Consider the following 8,413-nt stretch of genomic DNA (forward strand, 5'->3'; position numbering starts at 1 on the left):
ATAAATAAATAAATAAATATTATGATAACTTTTAGATTATTTTGGCTGAGATAAAGAAGCTAAAGTTAGATGTGAATCAAGACAGGGCTTTGTTCAGTCACTTTCAGACCCGCCCGTGTTTCAGAAGAAGCTCATGATTGCGATAAAGTCAAAGAGTGACTCTGTCTTTGGTGCAGAAACGGTCTTGTGAGAACCAGACTATTTTACCTACTCACCACCTCATAGAATGTGTGCAAGAACCTGGAAAATCCCTTTGTTTATGAGGAAGTTTTGGTGGACAAAGTTACTTGAAAATGATTAACGAATTGCTATTCAGCAACACCTGTTTTTGAAAGGAAAATATTAATCATTAAAGTTGAAAATATTAATGATTGCAGAGGGTCACTGGCATATCATTTAAAGTCTTAAAGAGGGTGCTGGATTTAGGCAGAATGAAATTTGGTGCAGATCTTTCAGGTGGACAAAAAAGAAAAGAAAAAAGAAGCCTCATGTTGATGTTCAGACTTTCCCAATTCAGTGGTCCCTGGATATGTTGCCTGATGGATTTGAAGAGGGCCAATTAGCTGAGCCTTAAATTAGTCAAAGTCTGGATCTAACAACTGGATGTCTTAATATAGCCATATTACTGAATTAAGCTGTTTTCTGAACTCATAAAAAATACAAGTAGTCCTCAAATTACAACAGTTTGTTTAGGGACTGTTCAAAGCTGCAACGGTACTGGAAAAAATGACTTATGACTATTTTTCACACTTATGACTGTTGTGGCACTCCCATGGTCATGTGATCAAAATTCAGATGCCTGATAACTGTTTCATATTTATGTCCTGGGGACACGTGATCATCTTTTGCGGCCTTCTGATAAGCAAAGTCAATGGGGAAGCCAGATTCACTTAACAACCGTGTTACTAACTTAACAACTGCAACGATTCACTTAACAACTGGGGCAAGAAAAATTGTAAAATGGGGCAAAACTCACCTAACAAATGTCTCATTTAGCAACAAAAATTTTGGGCTCAGTTGTGGCTGTAAGTTGAGGAATACCTGCATTGAACCCTAAATAAATCAGAGGGGATTCACACCAGTTAAACACGCAACCCAAACCACCTAAGTGTAAAATTTATTTATACTGCGTTGTGCATGTTGTAATGGTAGGTCAGAAAGACCTTGAGAAATGTGGGAAAGAGATACTGCCTAGGACAGGGATAGGCAACCTTGGCTCTTTTATGACTCGTGGACTTCAACTCCCAGAATTCCTGAGCCAGGCTTCAGGAGGCAAGTTGTTCCACTGATTAAATATTCTAACTGACAGAAAATTTCTCCTTAGTTCTAGGTTGCTTCTTTCCTTGATTAGTTACCATCCTGCCTTCAGGTGCTTTAGAGAATAGCTCGACTCCCTCTTCTTTGTGGCAGCCCCTGAGATATTGGAACACGGCTATCATGTCACCCCTCGCCCTTCTCTTCATTAAACTACACATACCCAATTCCAGCAACTGTTCCTTATATGTTTTAGCCTTCATTCCTCTATCACCAGTCCTTCATCACCATTATTATTATTATTATTATTATTATTATTATTATTATTATTATTATTATTATTATTATTATTATTATTATTATTATTATTATTATCATCATTATTATTATTATTATTTATCACAGAGTCATTTTTGTTCATCTACTGAGTCCTTCCCAAAGACCTGGGATAGGCCGATGTTGTTCTTTGATGGTGTTAAAGGTATTATTGCAGGAGGTAAGTTGTTCTGAATAAAGCTGCCTTCTGCAATTGACTGATGATGATTTTGTCATTTTGTCATTCTTCGGACTACTGCCGCATCCACTATCCAGACTTTTTTTTGTCATTCTTATTAGCCATTGTTAAGTCTGGGGTATTATGTGACAAGTGCTTGTCTCTAAACTCTGAAGCCTCAGAGCAATTTAGCTTCTTCTTTTTCTATGGCTTTTTCCAGTGCTTTTGTTGTAAAAGAAAAAGGTGCCGGAACTCACACACGTCATACAACCTGCCTTGCCTACCCTACAAGGTTCCATCCAAAAAAGGTGCCGGAACTCCGTTCTGAGCGTTCTATGACAAAAAAGCCCTGGCTTTTTCTATTTGATGATACCACCAGTTCTTGCTTGCAGGTATATGGTCTTTCTTGTGGATCTTCTAATCCACCATTGTCACTACTTTGTCATGCCATTGTTTGTGCTATCTTCTTGCAGCAACTAACCAGGTGATCCATTGTTTCTTCCACTTCTTTGCTGAGGTAGCATTTGCTGTCTGTTACTGTCTTCTCAATTCTGACTTTGTATACATTTGTTCTTAAGGCTTGGTCTTGTGCAGCCAGAATTAGTCCCTCTGTCTCTTTCTTCAGTATTCCTACTCTTAACCATTGCCAGGTCTTGTTATTGTCTGCTTGGCTTCCTTTTTTTAAAAAAATGTACTGGCCACATAATGCTTTGCCTTGCCATGTCTCCTTTCTATTCTTCATTTGGTCTTGTATGCAAGTTTTGCCCTCCCCCTCTCTCTCCCCATTCATCCATCCATCCCTCCATCCAGCCCAATGTGTTGAGAACTATTTAATATGAGATCCACAAACAAGTAGGATAAGGAAACAGATTGTTAGTGGGTTCTTTTTCCTTTTTGTTTTGGGTACGGAAAGATAAAAATGTATCCTGGGCAACAGGGAGAAAGCAGAACTATTTAAGTCGTCTTTTTTCCATCTGTCTTTACACAAAGGGAAAAAACAGACCAACCTATCAAAAATAGTGCCATAAAAAACAGAATAGAAACACAAGTTAAGATAGGCAAGAAAATGGTAAGTGAGCACCTGTCCAGCCTAGATGAGTTCAAATCACCAGGACCAGATGGATTACACCCCAAGGTTCTCAAGGAACTGGCAGATGTGATCTCAGAACCACTGAACTATATTTTTCAAAGATCCTGGAGCACTGGGGAACTACCAGAGGACTGGTAAAATGCTGATGTAGTTCCCATCTTCAAAAAAGGGAAAAAATGGATCCAGGAAATTACAGGCCTATCAGCCTGATCTCAATACCTGGGAAGATTCTGGAAAAGACAATCAAACAATGAATCAGTGAGCACCTAGAGGCAAACAAAGTCATTACTAAAAGCCAACATGGGTTTGTCAAAAACAGATCATGCGGGACAAATCTTATTGCATTCTTTGACCAAGTGACAAAATTAGTGGATCAGAGGAATGCTGTGGATATAATTTACTTAGACTTCAGTAAGGCATTTGATAAAGTAGATCACAAACTACTACTTGATAAGATAGAAAAATGTGGGTTAGACAGCATCACCACCAGATGGATTTGTAGCTGGCTGACTGACCCTACTCAGCATGTGGTCCTCAATGGAACCACATCTACATGGAGGGAAGTGTGTAGTGGGGTGCCCCAGGGTTCTGTTCTGGGCCCAGTGCTCTTCAACATCTTCATCAACGATTTGGACAAGGGGATAGATGGGAAACTCATCAAATTTGCAGATGACACCAAGCTGGCAGGAAAAGCCAATACTCCACAAGACAGGCTTAAGATACAGGAGGATCTGGACAGACTTGAACATTGGGCGCTATCTAACAAAGTGAAATTCAATGGTGAAAAAAGTAAGGTTCTACATTTAGGCAAGAAAAACCAAATGTACAGGTATAGTATAGGTGGTAACTTCCTCAATAGTAGTAACTGTGAGAGGGATCTCGGAGTCCTAGTGGACAATCACTTCAATATGAGCCAGCGGTGTGCTGCAGCTGCCAAAAAAGCCAACATAGTGCTAGGCTGCATTAACAGAGGGATAGAATCAAGACCAAGTGAAGTACTAATACCACTTTACAATGCTTTGGTAAGGCCACACCTGGAATACTGCATCCAGTTTTGGTCACCACGATGTAAAAAAGATGTTGAGACTCTGGAAAGAGTACAGAGAAGAGCAACAAAGATGATTAGAGGTCTGGAGGCTAAAACATATAAGGAACAGCTGCTGGAATTGGGTATGTCTAGTTTAATGAAGAGAAGGGCTAGGGTGACATGGTAGCATTGTTCCAATATCTCAGGGACTGTCACAAAGAAGAGGGAGTCAGGCTATTTTCCAAAGCACCCGAAGGCAGGACAAGAAGCAATGGATGAAAACTAATCAAGGAGAGAAGCAACCTAGAACTAAGGAGAAACTTTCTGACAGTTAGAACAATTAACCAGTGGAACAACCTGCCTCCAGAAGTTGTGAATGCTCCAACAGTGGAAGTTTTTAAGAAGAGACTGGACAGCTATTTGTCTGAAATGATATAGGGTTTCCTGTCTGAGCAGGGGGTTGGACTAGATGACCTCCAAGGTCCCTTCCAACTTTACTGTTATGGTTATTATGAACTTTAGGACAGCCTTGTCAAATGGGCATCTTTCAAATATGTTTGAAGTTTACAGTAAATGCCAGAATAATGCTGATTATTTTTAGGCTAATAAAGATGCTTTAGGATTAGAATGTTTATCATGTGCCAAAGATAAACTTTGAGCAAATCAAAGTTATAACACATGTGAATTTAGAGAACAACACTTTTAGCAAACAAGACCTCTGTCATTTAGGATGAAGCTAGATAGCTGGAAGCAAACATGGATTATTTGGGAACTTGGATTATTATTATTTATGTGATAATAAATGATAATCTTTCTTAGCCTAAAAGAGGGATGAGAGGGTTTTATTCCTGCACCACTTGCTAAAAGATAAATATGCTTTTTCTCTACTTGAAATGTGTCAGGGATGCCTCGAGGACATGCAATTTCAGAAAAACAACAATAGCAAAGAAAAGTTTTAAAATCTCCTACTTCCGTGAAAGCTATACCCTTTGGCCATTTTCTCATGGAAGTGTGATGGCCAGCTGTATTATTATGCAGTTCTCTTAATTGGACAATCATGGATGGTATGTAGGAGACATTCCAAGAGATTCTGTTGTCATTTTCTTTTACTTCAGGGAAGATGTATAAATTCCACCAAAATCTGACCCATGTGAACCTGTTTCCCTCAGATGAGTAGAGAGCATGATTCAGTTTAACTGCCTGCTGCATTCAGGTTATTTTGACATTCTCCTTAGTCAGCAAAATGGCTTCCATTAATCTTGCAGCTTGAAGAAAATAAATTAACATTCTTCTACCTTGTATATATTTTGTAGCCACTAATGAAGATTTCGAAATGCATGCAAAACAATCATTCTGATAACTACAGTTTATTCATTGAAATGGATGCAATGTTGCAGACAGCCAAGAGGCAATAAGTTATGACTTTGGTGAACTGAAACTGTTTGTGTACTGTTGTCTATTACTAGGTTAGCTTTCACCAGAATCAATTTGGGATCATTTATTTTCTAAAATCCTTGGAATGGCCATTTTCATGAGTAGCATTCAGCCTCCCTCCCTCTTTCCTCTTCTCTTATGTTCCCCTCCAGAACAATTTCATTTGTGTTAAAGCGGCAGTGACAAATCTGCTAGCTACAGGAGCAGCTGACATTTCTTTAAGGACATAGAACATGGTGAGTTGTCAAAGAGTGCTGGACAATCCATATTCCTAGACTTGTGTTTCTCCCTCAAGTGCAGGGTTTCTCAGCCTCATCAACTCTAAGATGTGTGAACTTGAGCTTCTAGAATTCCCCAACCAGCTTTTTTAAGTTGCCGAGATTGAAAAATTTATATCTGCTCCAAATTGGATTTAAAACAACACAGAATAATGGCTTGAAGCAGAAGAGAAGTTTATTTCCGAAGACACAGCGTAAGCAAGGTAGAAGATCAACTGTTTGGAGGTGACCATATGTCAATTTCTCAGAGTAGTTACTTTTATAGAAAAGCCCTTCTGTTTTTCCTCAAAAGCATAAGAACAGAACACGCCTCAGAAACAAATAACCCTTTGTTTATGAAAGGGGGGAATGCTCAGCTAGATAGGGGAAATCTGATTTTCTAAGGCAGGGGTAGGCAACCTCGGCTCTTTTATGACTCATGGACTTCAACTCCCAGAATTCCTGAGTCAGGAATTCTGGGAGTTGAAGTCCATGAGTCATAAAAGAGCCGAGGTTGCCTACCCCTGTTCTAAGGAGACTTTATTTGACTAGCTGGGTGCCTGTGCTGTCTTGGTCATTTCAGCTTTGGTGTTGAATCTGTTTAAGTGTAATTTCTGATCTTTTGCCTTGAAATTGGCTGGAATTGGATGAGGAGGAATGGGAGAAGATTGAACAGCAGAAGTTTAAATGGGATAATAATAAAAAAAAGAAGTTTAAATGGTGAGAGTTGGATTTCCTTCCTACAGTTGCAAAATGTTGCAGACAGATGTACTGAGTTCATGTTGTGGTAAATCCCTGTTTCTGGAGATAGATCCTGAAGTGCTGCATTTTGAAAGGAATCAAAAACGAAAGAAATCAAAGGGGCAAAAAATAATCAGGGAAGGGGAAAAAAATCTAATAATAAAAAAATACAGTAATAACAGAGGCAAAATAAAAACTTTCAGTTTTAGTCCTTTTCCAGCACTATCAATTCATGTAACAGTTGCCAAAGTTTAGGTTCAATAATTAACCTGCTTTGATATTTGACATTTTCTAATTGGAGGCTTATTAATACAGTAATTAGGTTTCTTTATGTTTTAATTCACTTTTTCTTATTCCTGGATTCCCCTCCCTCCCTCCATAGTGACCAATTTCTGGATAGCTGCAGTGACAACTCGGAAAGAGATGATGCAAATATGACTATTGTTCTACTGATGTGTAGGTTTTTGTAAATTTGCTGATAATTTGTATAAATAAACATTCTTCTACTTTATATATATATATATTACTCTGTCCCCTTCATGGATTACTGCCTTGTCGTGGCGAAGGGGCTTGCGTAATTCAATGAAGCTATGAGCTATGCCGTGCAGGGCCACCCAAGACGGAAAGGTCATAGCAGAGAGTTCTGACAAAACGTGATCCACTGGAGAAGGAAATGGCAACCCACTCCAGTATCTTTGCCATGAAAACCCTATGGACAGTACCAAAAGGCAAAACGATATGACGCTGGAAGATGAGCCCCTCAGGTCGGAAGGCGTCCAATATGCTACTGGGGAAGAGCAGAGGGCTAGTACTAGTAGCGCCAGAAAGAATGAAGCGACTGGGCCAAAGCCGAAAGGACGCTCAGCTGTGGATGTGTCTGGTGGTGAAAGGAAAGTCCGATGCTGTAAAGATTTTTTCTCCATAGGAACCTGGAATGTAAGATCCATGAATCAAGGAAAGCTGGACGTGGTCAAACAAGAGATGACAAGACTGAACATCGACATCTTAGGTATCAGCGAACTAAAATGGACAGGAATGGGTGAATTTAATTCAGATGACCATCAGGTATACTACTGCGGGCAAGAATCCCTCAGAAGAAATGGAGTAGCCTTCATAGTCAATAAAAGAGTAGGAAAAGCAATACTGGGATACAATCCTCAAAATGACAGAATGATCTCAGTTCGAATCCAAGGCAAACCATTCAATATCACAGTAGTCCAAGTCTATGCCCCAACCACCAGTGCTGAAGAGGATGAAATTGACCAGTTCTATGAAGCCCTACAGCACCTTATAGAACTAACACCAAAAAATGATGTCCTTATCATCATGGGGGATTGGAATGCTAAAGTAGGAAGCCAAAAGATAACCGGAATAACAGGCAAGTTTGGCCTTGGAGTACAAAATGAAGCAGGGCACAGGCTGATAGAATTTTGTCAAGAGAATACGATGGTCATAGCAAACACTCTTTTCCAACAACCCAAGAGACGGCTCTACACATGGACATCACCAGACGGTCAACACAGAAATCAGATTGACTATATGCTCTGCAGCCAAAGATGGAGAAGCTCTATACAGTCAGTAAAAACAAGACCAGGAGCTGACTGTGGCTCAGATCATGAGCTTCTCCTTGCAAAGTTTAAGCTTAAACTGAAGAAAGTAGGGAAAAGCACTAGGCCACTCAGGTATGAATTAAATCATATCCCTGTTGAATATACAGTAGAGGTGACAAATAGATTTGAGGAATTAGATCTGATAGACAGAGTGCCTGAAGAACTATGGACAGAGGTTCGCGACATTGTACAACAGGTAGCAACCAAAACCATCCCAAAGAAAAAGAAATGCAAGAAAGCAAAATGGCTGTCTGAGGAAGCTTTGCAAATAGCTGAGGAAAGGAGGGAAGCAAAAGGCAAGGGAGAAAAACATAGATATGCCCAATTGAATGCAGAATTCCAGAGAATAGCTAGAAGAGATAAGAATGCCTTCTTAAATGAACAGTGCAAAGAAATAGAAGAAAACAATAGAATAGGGAGGACCAGAGATCTTTTCAAGAAAATTGGAGAGATGAAGGGAACGTTTAATGCAAAAATGGGCATGATAAAGGACCAAAATGGCAGGGA

Source organism: Vipera berus, assembly GCF_964194415.1.
Source record: "Vipera berus genome assembly, chromosome: 4".
In the NCBI taxonomy this organism is placed as follows: domain Eukaryota; kingdom Metazoa; phylum Chordata; class Lepidosauria; order Squamata; family Viperidae; genus Vipera; species Vipera berus.